The sequence below is a fragment of the Lampetra planeri genome, chromosome 45, assembly GCF_965212315.1.
Source record: "Lampetra planeri chromosome 45, kcLamPlan1.2.h2, whole genome shotgun sequence".
Taxonomy (NCBI): Eukaryota; Metazoa; Chordata; class Hyperoartia; order Petromyzontiformes; family Petromyzontidae; genus Lampetra; species Lampetra planeri.
The window spans coordinates 124,746-138,531 of NC_136151.1; positions in this window are offsets into that span (position 1 = coordinate 124,746).

A 13,786-nucleotide genomic window follows, 5' to 3' on the forward strand; every position below is an offset into this window, starting at 1 on the left:
ATGTTGAACTTCTTTCGCACCGTACGTAGCCAACCATACTAATCGGCGGTGCGGGGGAAGATCGAATGAACTATACACAAAAAGCAGTTCTAAAGACGTCAGTTTTCAAACTCCGTGATTTAAAAGTGCATCGCTCCAGTGGCTTCCTAATATCGGAAGGAAAAACATGCAGACTCAGGAGATCGGAAAATATTCTTAGGTTTTTTCGGTAAAGTCACGTAGGTAAAAAATGAAAATTAATAAAAGTAAAATAAAATAAAAAATAAAAATCACGACGTTTCGGAGGCAACACAAGCTTCCGTCTTCAGGTGGAACCGTCACAGCCACGACAGCTGTATCAAGTAAATGAGAGATTACAAGAGCTATCACTCCGTATATATAATGGTTGAAGAGGGGAAGGGCCAAGTACGGCACACTTTTTATTAATATGGTAATGTGAGGCTTAAGACTAAGAATAGACTGCATAACAAAAGACTGAGCCTTTGTTATGGAGAGGTACGGTTTGTGACTACGCCTAGCCTACATAACAAAAGTGTGAAAAAAGAAAAAACTAAACCTGGTAATTCTAGATTTGAAGCTTTCGTGACTGCAATGATTCATATTCTCAGGTTTTTTCGGTAAAGTCACGTAGGTAAAAACATTAAAATTAATGAAAGTAAAATAAAACAAAAATAAAATTCACGACGTTTCGGAGGCAACACAAGTTTCCGTCATCAGGTGGGACCATCACAGCCGAATTAGCTGCATCAAGTGAAGCAATGATTCAAGATGTAATCCCTTATAAGCAAGTTGAAGGGAGGTGGAGAGGGGGGAGAGCTTATCAGGCTGTGGTAGCCAATGAATGGAAACGTATCGGGAGGGAGGAGGAGCGGTGATCAAAGACTGCACGCAGTGCTCAACACAATGAATGGAGACGTGTCGGGACGGAGGGCGAGCGGCGATCAAAGACTGCACGCAGTGCTCAACACAATGAATGGAGACGCGCCGGGACGGAGGGCGAGCGGTGATCAAAGACATCACGTAGTGCTCAACACAATGAATGGAAACGTGGCGAGCGGTGATCAAAGAACAATGAAGAGATTACTGTTAAACACTGTGGATGTTAACACTCGGTGAAGTAAATTAAAATAGTGCCTGTCAGATAAGATGGTCCAAAAAGTGTAATTAAGTCTTTTTTGCGTGGTTAATAACATCTTTCCAGTGATTACTGAGTTTGTACCCATCATCACGGTTGAAATTATGTCTGTGTTTGTATATTTGTATGGCTTCGTGTACAAACCTTTGATGGTAGCCCGGAGGTTTGCAGAGAACCTTGGTCTCGGAAAAGACAATTTCATGAGAGCCCGCCGAGTTTATATGAGGACTTAGTCCAACATGGATTGAATTCTGATGTACCTGCGCTGGTTAGGCATTGCCTCACCAACACCTATTTTACCTGGAATGGCACCTTCTACAAACAGAATGAGGGTACCCCTATGGGCTCCCCCTTGTCACCAGTTATAGCCAACATGTTCATGGAAAAGTTTGAATCAGACGCCATCCAGACATCCACCCTGCGTCCTTCCCTGTGGAAGAGATATGTGGATGACACTTTCGTCATCTGGCCACATGGCCTCCCAGCATTGAACCACTTCTTGGACCACATCAATTCTAGACACCCATCTATCACATTCACCATGGAAGTGGAGAAAGACGGTAAACTACCATTCTTGGATATTCTGTTTAAGAGGAGGCTTGACGGATCCTTGGGACATTATGTCTACAGGAAAGCCACCCACACAAATTCCTACTTGAAACCGGATTCCCACCACCACCCATCTCAAAAGAATTCTCTCATCAAAACGCTATACCACAGAGCCCATGGCATTTCTGACCAACACCACCTGACTGATGAATTAAGACATGTACATCGGGCCCTCAGGATGAACGGATACTCTGACCGCACTATCCGCCAAGCTGTCTCTCCCACCACACAGAAACAACCACATGAAACTCCGACCAAAACTATCACGTTACCATACATAGCAGGCGTGACCAAAAAGATCTCCAAAATTCTAAACAAACATAAGATCCAAGTCCGATTCAGTACAGTGCATAAAATCCGTGATCTGATTCCATCTGTGAAGGATGTCGTTCCTGACTTACAGTATCCTGGAGTCTACAAATTGAGTTGCATTTGTGGTGATTGCTACATTGGAGAAACAAAACGTCATGTTGCTGATCGTGTCCGCGAGCACAAGTCAGATCTGAAACACGGCAGAACTGATTCTTCGGGCGTTGCCGATCATTGCTACAACTCGGCGGGCTCTCATGAAATTGTCTTTTCCGAGACCAAGGTTCTCTGCAATCCTCCGGGCTACCATCAAAGGTTTGTACACAAAGCCATACAAATATACAAACACAGACATAATTTCAACCGTGATGATGGGTACAAACTCAGTAATCACTGGAAAGATGTTATTAACCACGCAAAAAAGACTTAATTACACTTTTTGGACCATCTTATCTGACAGGCACTATTTTAATTTACTTCACCGAGTGTTAACATCCACAGTGTTTAACAGTAATCTCTTCATTGTTCTTTGATCACCGCTCGCCACGTTTCCATTCATTGTGTTGAGCACTACGTGATGTCTTTGATCACCGCTCGCCCTCCGTCCCGGCGCGTCTCCATTCATTGTGTTGAGCACTGCGTGCAGTCTTTGATCGCCGCTCGCCCTCCGTCCCGACACGTCTCCATTCATTGTGTTGAGCACTGCGTGCAGTCTTTGATCACCGCTCCTCCTCCCTCCCGATACGTTTCCATTCATTGGCTACCACAGCCTGATAAGCTCTCCCCTCCCCCTCTCCACCTCCCTTCAACTTGCTTATAAGGGATTACATCTTGAATCATTGCTTCACTTGATGCAGCTAATTCGGCTGTGACAGTCCCACCTGATGACGGAGACTTGTGTTGCCTCCGAAAGTCGTGAATTTTATTTCTGTTTTGTTTTATTTTACTTTCATTAATTTTAATGTTTTTACCTACGTGACTTTACCGAAAAAACCTGAGAATATAAACCTGGTAAAACAAGACTGGCTGTCTATCAATAACCTGTAATAGTTGTCTGTCAAATAAGATGGTCCAAATAAGTGTAGTTACATTTTTTTTGCATGGTTAATCACATCTTTCCAATGATTACTCAGTTTGTAACCATCATCACGGTTGAAATTATGTCTAATAATTTCAACCGTGATGATGGTTACAATGTCTAATAATTTCAACCGTGATGATGGTTACAAACTGAGTAATCATTGGAAAGATGTGATTAGGAATAATCCAGGTGAAATATTAAAAAAAAATGTGTAATTATCCAAAAATGTATGTAATTATGCAAATCATTTTATGCTAATTAGGAAGGTGTAATTGTATTAAGTTATGCAAGTGTATGCGATTATGCTAATGTATGTAATTATGATAGTTGGGCTCTGCATCGTTGTCAAGGGTTGTATTATTAATCGGGATAATACACTGAATTATATGAAGTTATGCAAGTGTGATGTAAGTATGTTGATTAAGCTCGGCTTCATTGTCTAGGGTTGTCTTATCAATCAGGATAATACAATGATTCTCGCTTTAACTTTAACTGATTATGTTTTAGTGTTTATGTCAGGTCTCAAGATTCAGATCTCACCGCAGGATACAGTTCTTATAATTAAGATTTTTACGCATGATCTTCGGAAGGCACCACTCAGATTCTTCTGTGTTAAGCAACTTTAATCTCTAAGCATAACACTCTAATATGCGAACTCTTATGTTAGGCATGTCAACACAGTACTCCTGGAGATGTCCTCCTCATTGATTCGTACATTTAACCCTCAATGATTACGTTTGTTAAACTGGGTAACAGAACAATCGGTTAATTCCCCAGAGTTAAGCGAGCATACAAAGCGATGGGAAAAAGTCCTTAAAATAGATGTGACAATATTAATAAAAACAGCAATAAAGAAACATGTCCCGAAAGCAAAAGTAAACCTCAATGAATTCATTGGTAAGATTATGCAATTAACTAAATGTATTGGAACAATGGTGTGCGGCATTGTGCCTGCTTTTCTATCGAATGCAAGATTTTGTGATCAAAAGAAAGATTTTAACACAATAGTTTCTCTCTTTATTTGAATATTTCGTGACTGCAGGAATCCTTACTCTTTGGTTCTTTCGGTAAAGTCACGTAGTTAGAAATAAAATAAAATAAATCACGACGTTTCGATCGCAACACAAGCGGTCGTCAACAGGCAAAGGAGTCAGCCTCTAAAGGCAAACTGTTTATAAAGGTTTGGGGATGGGCGTAGCCCAAGTGTATCAACTGCACCAGGAGCATGGGCGGTGCACGAGTGCCAATGCAGCAACAATGCCAACGCAGCAACAATACCAACGCAGCAACAATGCCAATGCAGCAACAATGCCAATGTAGTAGCAATGCCAATGCAGCAACAATGCACATATTCTTAGTTTTTTTTCGGTAAAGTCACGTAGGTAAAAAAATTAAAATTAATGAAAGTAAAATAAAATAAAAATAAAATAAAAATCACGACGTTTCGGAGGCAACACAAGCTTCCGTCTTCAGGTGGAACCGTCACAGCACGCTTGCTGTATCAAGTAAATGAGAGATTCCAAGAGATACTACCCCGTATATATGTAGTATTGTAAATTACAGCGGGAGACCACTTGACGGGTAGCACACTTTATTAACTCTTCTCTTGGGCACAATGACACGTGTGGACAACTACAGCTCACGCTACACGTTCCACCCGGCTACACACACACGGGCTCTCCAGCCCCGTAGCTTCCAGGGGAACCTACAGACCCACCCCAGCTTGGGTATGGGTCACGACCACTGGGTCCCGTGGCCCGGCCCTCACACGGACGTCCGGCCCCGGGTCCCAAGGTCCCGCCTCTGAGCCACACAGGGTCCCGGCCCTTACAAGGACAGCGGGACTAGGGGTCTCAGGGCCCTACCTCTTCCTCCTCCGTCTTCTGTCTTCACTGGTCACCAACTCCCCGAGCGCCCGCGCGCACCGCCTTATATAGCCCTCCGCTCCCGAGGAGACGGAGTCTATGCGGACCGCGATGTGAGCACCCACCCTAGTCGACCAATCACGACGCGCTGTTCCTACGATCCGTTTTCCCAGCGCGTGTTACCATCACACAACCAATCGCCCCGCGCTGCCACACGATCACTCCCTGTCAGCACGCGTCACCAACACACAGCCAATCACCACCACATGACCCATGACCCCACGCTGCCCTATGATCCCTCACCGTCAGCGCGCGTCACCAACACACAACCAATCAACACGCGCTGCCACACGATCCCTGCTGCCAGCACGTATCACCACTACATATATACTGGTTGGGGGGGTGGGCTAGGACAGGCCCCCTTTTTTATTATTATGGTAAGGTGCGGCTTGAGACTACGGCTAGTCTACATAACAAAGGACTGAGCCTTTGTTATGTAGACTGGTTGAGAGGGGGGGTCCATAATCAACGTTTTTGGGTTTAGATCGCGTTATTTATAAATGTGTCGTAACCCTCCACCACCCGACACGGCCAATCAGTAAAAATGTGTCACGTTGACAAAAGACAAATAGTTCACTGCTTTAGCCCACCGGTGTGTTGAAGCCACAACATTTACAATTTGAGTACGACGTTTCGCTGGTAATTGCATCCAGCATCATCGGGCAATTCGCCAGAATGGTGAGGCTCTGCTGTGTCTCCCGTTCTTATATAGAGCAGCAGCAGGGTGACGTCATCATTAACCCATTAACTCATCAGGTGCAAAGATTCAAGGGGGGAGTGATTGTAATTATATACTAGATTAGTAATCAGGCTATTGTTACGATGCGAGTTGTAGATTAGTAATCATTTGGAATGTGCTTTATTGTGATTATGCTACATTAGTAATCAGTTAATGTTTGTTTCCCTTATAAGGAATTGTAATGTATCTTATTTAATAATACGCTTCCAGGCCGCACTAAGCCTGTAGCTGTCTGAGCGATTAAAGTTATTTCTGTTTCTCTCAATTTCAATCGATTCTCTAATTAGTCTTTGCTAGTAGTAACTAGTTTTACACAACACTTCCACGTTGTCAAAATCAATTGAGTGTCCCTGTTATCATGCATGTTCTGCCACTGCCGACAGTTGTGTTTGTGATAGTTTAATATTTCTCTGGTGTTCTTTTAGTCTTACACTAACGTTACGCCATGTCTGTCCAATATAGCATCTGCCACATACACAATTAATCCGATATACACCTTCTGTTGATAATTTAGGTAATTCGTCTTTAGTGTACGTTATTAGTTGTTGAATTTTGTGTACTGTACCAAATCTTACTGTAATGTTTTGCTTTTGCAAAACACGGGCTAATTTGTCAGTTACTCGCTTAAATTACTTGATACACTGGTAAAGAATACAGGTTTACCAAAAGATATTCCGAAACTCGCAGACCATTGTTTAAATAACACTTACTTCTTATGGAAAGGCGAATTCTTTAAACAAAGGGAGGGAGCAGCAATGGGCTCTCCTTTATCTCCTGCTATAGCAAATTTGTACATGGAAAACTTTGAAACCAGAGCACTTGCCTCGAGCACATTAAAACCATCCTTTTGGTTTAGATATGTGGATGACACTTTGGTTGTCTGGCCACATGGTAAAGATACACTTAACGATTTTCTAAATCATCTCAATGCACAAAACCCGGCCTTTCAGTTCACCATGGAAATGGAGGTGAATAAGGGTTTTATTAAGCTTTGTTCGTTGTCCATGTCGCCAGGGATCTGTGCTTCTTATTCTCGAGTTATATTTTGATATCCTGAGGTTGGAAATGTAACTAAGTTTTGACTTAAGCTTTCGTGGTTGCCGGAACTCATATTATTTGGTTCTTTCGGTAAAGTCACGTAGATAGAAAGATACAATAACAAACAATATATATGGTGAAAAAGAGTAAAATAAGGTAAGTAATAAATAAAGCCACTAATGTAGACTGCAGTCTGGTTCTTAATCTGGGTGAGTGTGTTGGTAGTCTATGATGTCGACTTATTCTTGTCGCTAAGTTTCGAATTTTACCATTAGCTAAAATAAACTACGAAAAAAAGTTGTCTGTTCGGTTCTCGCCGCCCGGGAAGAATTGTCGCGCCTTTTGGTGCACGTGCTTTGTGGCGGTCTTTGAAGCCGTGTAAAGATTTCCCCAGAATCTCATTAGCAACCCCCCCCCCCTTCTCCCCGTTTTGCACCGGGTTTTTTTAAAGTTACATTTTATGTCTACTTCCTTGCCTGGTGTAGCTTATGGGAGGCAGCTGCTGTTTGAGGCGAGGGTGTTCGTGTCGCCCCCTTTTTGCCCCAAGTGACACCCCGATCAATTATTATTAAAAAACTAAAATTGGCAGAATTATTCTTAATATCAATATTTGGAAAAAGGCCCATATATATACAACACACCACAAAATACAAAATAGAAGTTCCTGTTCAGTACCATGGAAGAGATAGGGATACTGACCTGATTCGTCAATTGGTGCCATATATTGTACTCGGATCTCTGCGCAATGGTCTCCACCAACGGAATGATTTCAAGAAGGTTCACGCTCCCGCGTGGGATTTGGCAGGGATGCTTCTTAGCCTCCTCCTGTTCGTGCTAGCCATAGAGGCCCTGGCTGAGAAGATTAGAAAAAGCATAGAGATCAAAGTGCTGTCCTATGGGGATTGAGAGAATAAAATAAATTTATATGCAGACAATATAATATTAACCATCACCGAGCCTGTAACCTCAATCCCGGCCCTCCTGAAGGAGATTAAGGAATATGGAGAAGTGGCAGGATATAAGCTAAATGTAAACAAATCATAACTAATTCCCATCTCCCCAGAATCTCAGGGCCTCCCAATTAAATTCTGCTCCTTCAAATGGTGCCCTCAGAGGATTAAATATCTCGGAGTCATTATTCCAAGTCACCTGAGTGAGCTTTTTAGGTGAACTTCCCCCATCTACTCCAAGAGATCCAAACTTCCCTGGCAGTGTGGAATGATATCCCATTGTATCTTCCTAACAGGGTGCACTTGATTAAAATATTGACCCTCCCAAATATATTGCACCACCTGAGAATGATTCCAACCCAGAAAATGACGGGACCAGTTCATGTATCAATGGCCCTTGCCGTTCCTTGCTTGCTCGAGATTGACTTCTTGGGGAAGATGCCCCTGAAAATTTTGATCGATCAAGGTTGCCTTGAGTTGCCATCGGGCAGTCAAATGGCCTTTTGCTTTTTCCCACTCGAATGTGCATGGCCAACGCTACTGTACAAGCGCTTGCGAGTAAGACCGTAAAGATTCCCCCCTGCATGAAAATGTTAGTTCCATTATGATTGCGCAAGCCGCTAGACCAGGAGGCGACTGCGGGAGGAATTCTCCTAGGACCCTCAAACAAAGCCATTCGGAAGTTGACGTTGGTAGGCGCCCAGACTCTGGTATCCAATGACCAGGAACCGTTCATTCAATTCCTGAATGCAGGGTTGGACACGTCTGTCATTCAGGAGGGCACCGTGTTAGCCCACGCATCGCCCGCGCTTTGTGAGGGAAACATCATTGGCGGTATGGGGGCCGCGTCAAATACGAAGCCGCAACAGGTTTCTGATGAAAGTGGATGGATACATTTTGTTCAGAAAATTCGGATTTTTCTGAGTCCTAGAGGTGGGAGTTGAGGGTGCTGTTGTGTGAATTCTCCGATGTATTTATCAAGGGAAAATTTGACATCAGCCGCACTACGCTTTTGAGTCACCACATCGATACGGGCGACGTCGCTCCCATCTGGCAGAACTCCTACCGGCTGAGCCCTATGGAAAAATAACACGTACGGCTGGCGGTTGATGAAATGTTGGCCGCCGAAATTATCTCGCCATCCACCAGCCCGTGAGGAGCCCTGATTGTCCTTGTTAAAAAGCAGGATTGTAGTTTGCACTTCTGTGTTGACTTCCAGAAGCTTAATAAGATATCTGTGGCTGACGCATACCCTCTTTTTTGGATGGACGATTCCCTGGATGCTCTCGCAGGAGCACATTATTTTTCGACTCTTGACCTCCTATCCTGATTTTGGCAGTTGCCACTAGATGAGTTCTCTAAGCCTAAGACAGCCTTTCGTACACCACAAGGTTTATTTGAATTTTATCGGCTTCCGATGGGTCTTCATTCCACACTGGCTATGTTCCAGCGATTGATAGAACTGGTTCTAGCTGGCCTGCAGTGGGTATCGTGCCTGATATATCTCGATGATGTTACCGTTTATAGCCGTACGTTTAAAGAACACCTGGAACGGTTACGTGCTGTCTTTCTTAAAATGCGTGCGGCGACCCTCAAATTTAAGCCGCAGAAGTGTCACCTGCTCCAAAAATCTTGGCCACATAGTCAGTAAATCAGGGATAGTGATGGACCCGGACAAAACCGTGTGTGTGCGTTCTTGGCCGACCCCCACGTCGGTAGGGGATGAGCGCAATTTTATTGGTTTTGCCTCTTATTACCATCGCTTTGTCGCCGGGTTTGTCACTATCACCAAACCTCTCCACGACTTAACGGCAAAGGGTCAGAAGATCCATTGGGGGGGAGGAGGATGCATTTGTTACGCTCCGGGATGGCTTGGTGAAAGCCCCCCCACTCCGATACCCTGACTTTTCCTTGCCGTTCGTCCTTGATAGAGACGCTAGCAACACCACAATTGACGCTGTTCTGTCTCAAGGCCTTAATGGCGTTGAGAGTGTTGTCGCATATGGCAGCAGAGTGCTGTCTCTGGCAGAACAATGGTACTGTGTCACACGTTGGAAACTTTTGGAGACAGAAACACCCCTCACCTTTCGCAGCGCACTGCTGTCGCTGGCCAATGATGCGTACCCAAAGATGGAGCGGGCAGGACTAGATTCTCTGGTGCTTGAGAAAATGTTGATGCTGGCTCAGGAAATGAACGTTTTTTTGCCGGCCACAGAGGAGGATGACCTGTCCTCGATTCAGGTAGCCCATTGCATCCAGGCCCACTGTAACCTGCGACGACGTGCCAGGGTGACGGCCGGGGCTGGATTTCTGGGAGAAAAGGGCGACCAGGAGCTCCGAGAGTCTCCCTGGGTCTGCGCGTCGGGTGGTTGGAGCCCGCGGGGGAGAGTTGGAGTGGGACGATGACGGGACCAGCGTGGGGGGGGGGGGGTCTTGCCTCCGCCATGGCAGGGCCCCGTTACCTGTTTCAGGTGTGGCCTGCCGGGCCACATCTCCAGGGCTGCCGTGCTGATATGGGGCAGCCTCCGCTCCTCTGGGTCCAAAGGCAGGTTGCAATACGTCACACACCCGGCCGACACAGCCACCTCATGCATCCCCATTGTAGTCAGTGTCAGGTGCACACGCCATCGCCCCTCATAGGAATACGGGGTATGAAGGTGGTGCTTCGGTGCGTGATGGTTGGCCGCGGGGGTCCGGGCAATGGACCACACTGGCACACTGTGTCATGGCAGCGGGAGCGGGATCATCCACAGTATGTGGATTTGTGCAGGCTGTTGAGGTGCGGATGCTCATAGATACGGGGCATCCGCCACCATGGTTTCCGAGTTTATTTTTAGGACTCTGCCATAGAAGGTGGGTTGCCTGGATCTGGTAGATAATCTGTGTGTTGCCGCTAATGGTGGCAGTTTAGGTTTTGTGGGCCAAATAAAGGCATCGATACGGATTGGCGATATTGAAAGGATGGGCCCGGTGTTGGTTTCAAGTTCGTTAGCGGTGCATTGTTTATTGGGGAAGGATTTTTAGAAGAGGATACCCCTCTGGATTTTAATTGACCAGGGTTGTGTGGAGTTACCGTCAGGGCATCGGTTGAGGTTTTTGGAGTCCCCTACTGAGTGGTGTATCGCTAACGCTGTGGTTCGGGCCCTGGTGTGTGAAACTGTTAGGGTTCCCCCGGGTGCACAGATGCTCGTACCCTTGAGCTGCGGAAGCGGCTCGACCAGAAAATCACTGGGGGTGTGGTTCTTTTAAACCCTTCGAATAGAGCAGTTCGTGGGCAAACTTTGATAGAGCATCAGACCTAGTGTGGGGAGCGGTGGCGCAGCGGTTAGCACACTGTGTAATGAACATGGCGACCAGGGTTCGATTGTCCAACACAATTATCTGAACCGGTCCTGGGCCTCCCCTAGATTGACTCAGCCTCTCATGAGTACCGAGTGCAATGTGTAAACAATGCCACTGGGGAGACAAAGGCGACCAAGCATGGTGCTGGCCACACACCCCATTGTGTGTCGTACCAGCCTTCATAGGTGCTGGCTACAGTAGGCTGTTCGCAATATATTTTATTTTAATTGTTAACTATTTTGCACGTTGTTTACGTGACATATCTTACTGGCTGTGTCGGGTGGTGGAGGGTTGCGATGCATCTATACTCATGCGATCTAACCCTAAAATTTGTATTATTAATAATATTGGTCACGAAGCCTACATGTTAAGCTGTGTTCAACCACCACACTACAGGTCTCAACAACACTCACTTACTCACTGGCTCACTCAATCACGATTCTATTATTGCGTATGGAGGCCATAAAGGGTGTCCTAAATTGAATACCGTCTACCAAAAAAAAGTTTAACAGTTGTATTGCTATTTGAGATACTGACATAAATTTTATATGAATATATGAATTAGACTTTTAAGTGTTAGTTAACTAGAATCACACAATAGTAGCTTCATACCAACACAATGCACCTAAATATAATCAAGAATATCCCATTGTTACAAACTGATATATACATTCACCTTATTACTCTAACCTAACCTTCTATTCACAACTAAGCAACGACCAGAAATAAACTCTAATTACTAAATTGGGTCACGTGCATACGTGTGCTGATAACGTGACGCACATCGTCTTAAGGACCCGGGTCAGGAAGTTTCTGTTAACGCCTGACGATGGTATCTCCAGCGAAATGTCGAATATAAAATTGGAAAAATTTTGCTCGCTTTTCAACATTTCGGCTATTTCTGAAGTGCCAAATCAATTGGCATGTTTTCCCAAGTGACGACTTGAAGTGATTGGCTCTGTCGGTTGGTGGAGGATTATACTGAACATTGGCCTCTTACCTACCAAGAGTATAATTACGTTTATTTCAGCACTGTTCTTGACTCGAGTGCTCACTCGCCACGTCACGGAGGCCGTGATGGCGGGGAGGAGGCCGTGATGGCGGGGAGGATGCCGTGATACACTCACTCATCTTACACTGACTCACTCACACATCATACACTGACTCACTCACACATCATACACTCACTCACACAACCACTGACCAATTCACTCATCATACACTCACTCATCATACGCTGACTCACTCACACATCATACACTCACTCACACTAACATTGACTCATTCACACATCATACGCTGACTCACACATCATACACTCACTCACACTACCACTGACTCATACAATACACCGGGAGTGTCATGCTGCCAGCTATGGCTGCAAGTTTGGTCGTACATGTTATATATATCGTTTATTATTAAATTTGAATCAAAGCTCCTATGATTACTGTTGTTACATTGTTTTTATAGCTTTATTTTGTTGATTTAGAAAACATATGGTTAAGCCATGTTTCTTGCGGAAGTGCGGAGTTGGCCTGATAACTTTAATCTAAATTGTCTTATGGTTGTTACTGTTTGATTTGCATCACACTGGGATTTTTGCGCACAGCGTTGTAATACGGTGTTTTTTTCTGGAAGATTTGCTGGTTTATCCAGGATGTTTCTGTTGCGCGTTGTCGCTTTAAGATGTTCTCTGTTCATATTTTGTTTGTTGCGGTTGCACCCGACTCAAGAGCCGCATGGCTCACAGGGCTATACCTAATGAATGAAACTTTCAACTTTAAACGAGCCCTGTGCGCCATACGAATGGAATCGTGACTCGGTTGTTCCCCACTGTCACGCCCGCACGTCCGTGATGCTGCGTGTCTGCCCTGGGCCACAGTCGCGCCTCTGACTCAACCATTATTGCTAGCGTCACGCTCACCAACAGGGACACTGCAATAACTTCCCATGTACTGGTGTTCCTCCATTTACGAAAGCGATGCTTTCTTTATAAAACGCGCGAAAAAGGAAATATGATAAATGAATTTTCCCATTAATTTAATGTCAAAAAAATCGGGATGTATTTTGGACATTCCAACTCTACTCCTTATCTAAAAATATATACACCTATATCACTTTTCACAATGCAAAAGTACCTTTGCAGGGAATTCGCCAAAAGATTTGCTAAATGTGGGATTGACTGGAGAGGTGATGTGGAGGCGTTGCTGTTGCACTGCAGGGACACCGTCGTGGACAGATGAGGCAGCCTCCACGGTGTTTCTCGTTTGATGATCTGGCGCGTGCCGTATGGAATTTCGTTCACGCGGAAATTCGATTCTGTTAATCGAAAAGTGTCCATAATTTGTCAATTGCATGAACGTGAAATTTAGTAAAATCGAACGTTCGAAAATATAGAGATACCTGAACATGAAGCAGGCCACCTCCATAACCTCCTTCCGTTCCTCTCTGAAGGCCTCACCTCTTCTCCATCGTGCTTCCCCTTCCTCTTCCCTCCCCACACCCTTCAATTTTGTTCCGTTCCTTCCCTATATCCCTTGCATGAAGCCACATGCCGTCTGTTAGGGTCACTCATTCCTCGACCCTTGCACTGCCCTTTGCATATAAATCACTTTGTTTTTGTTACAGTTTTTAAATTTTGCAAAGCGTGCCTTGACC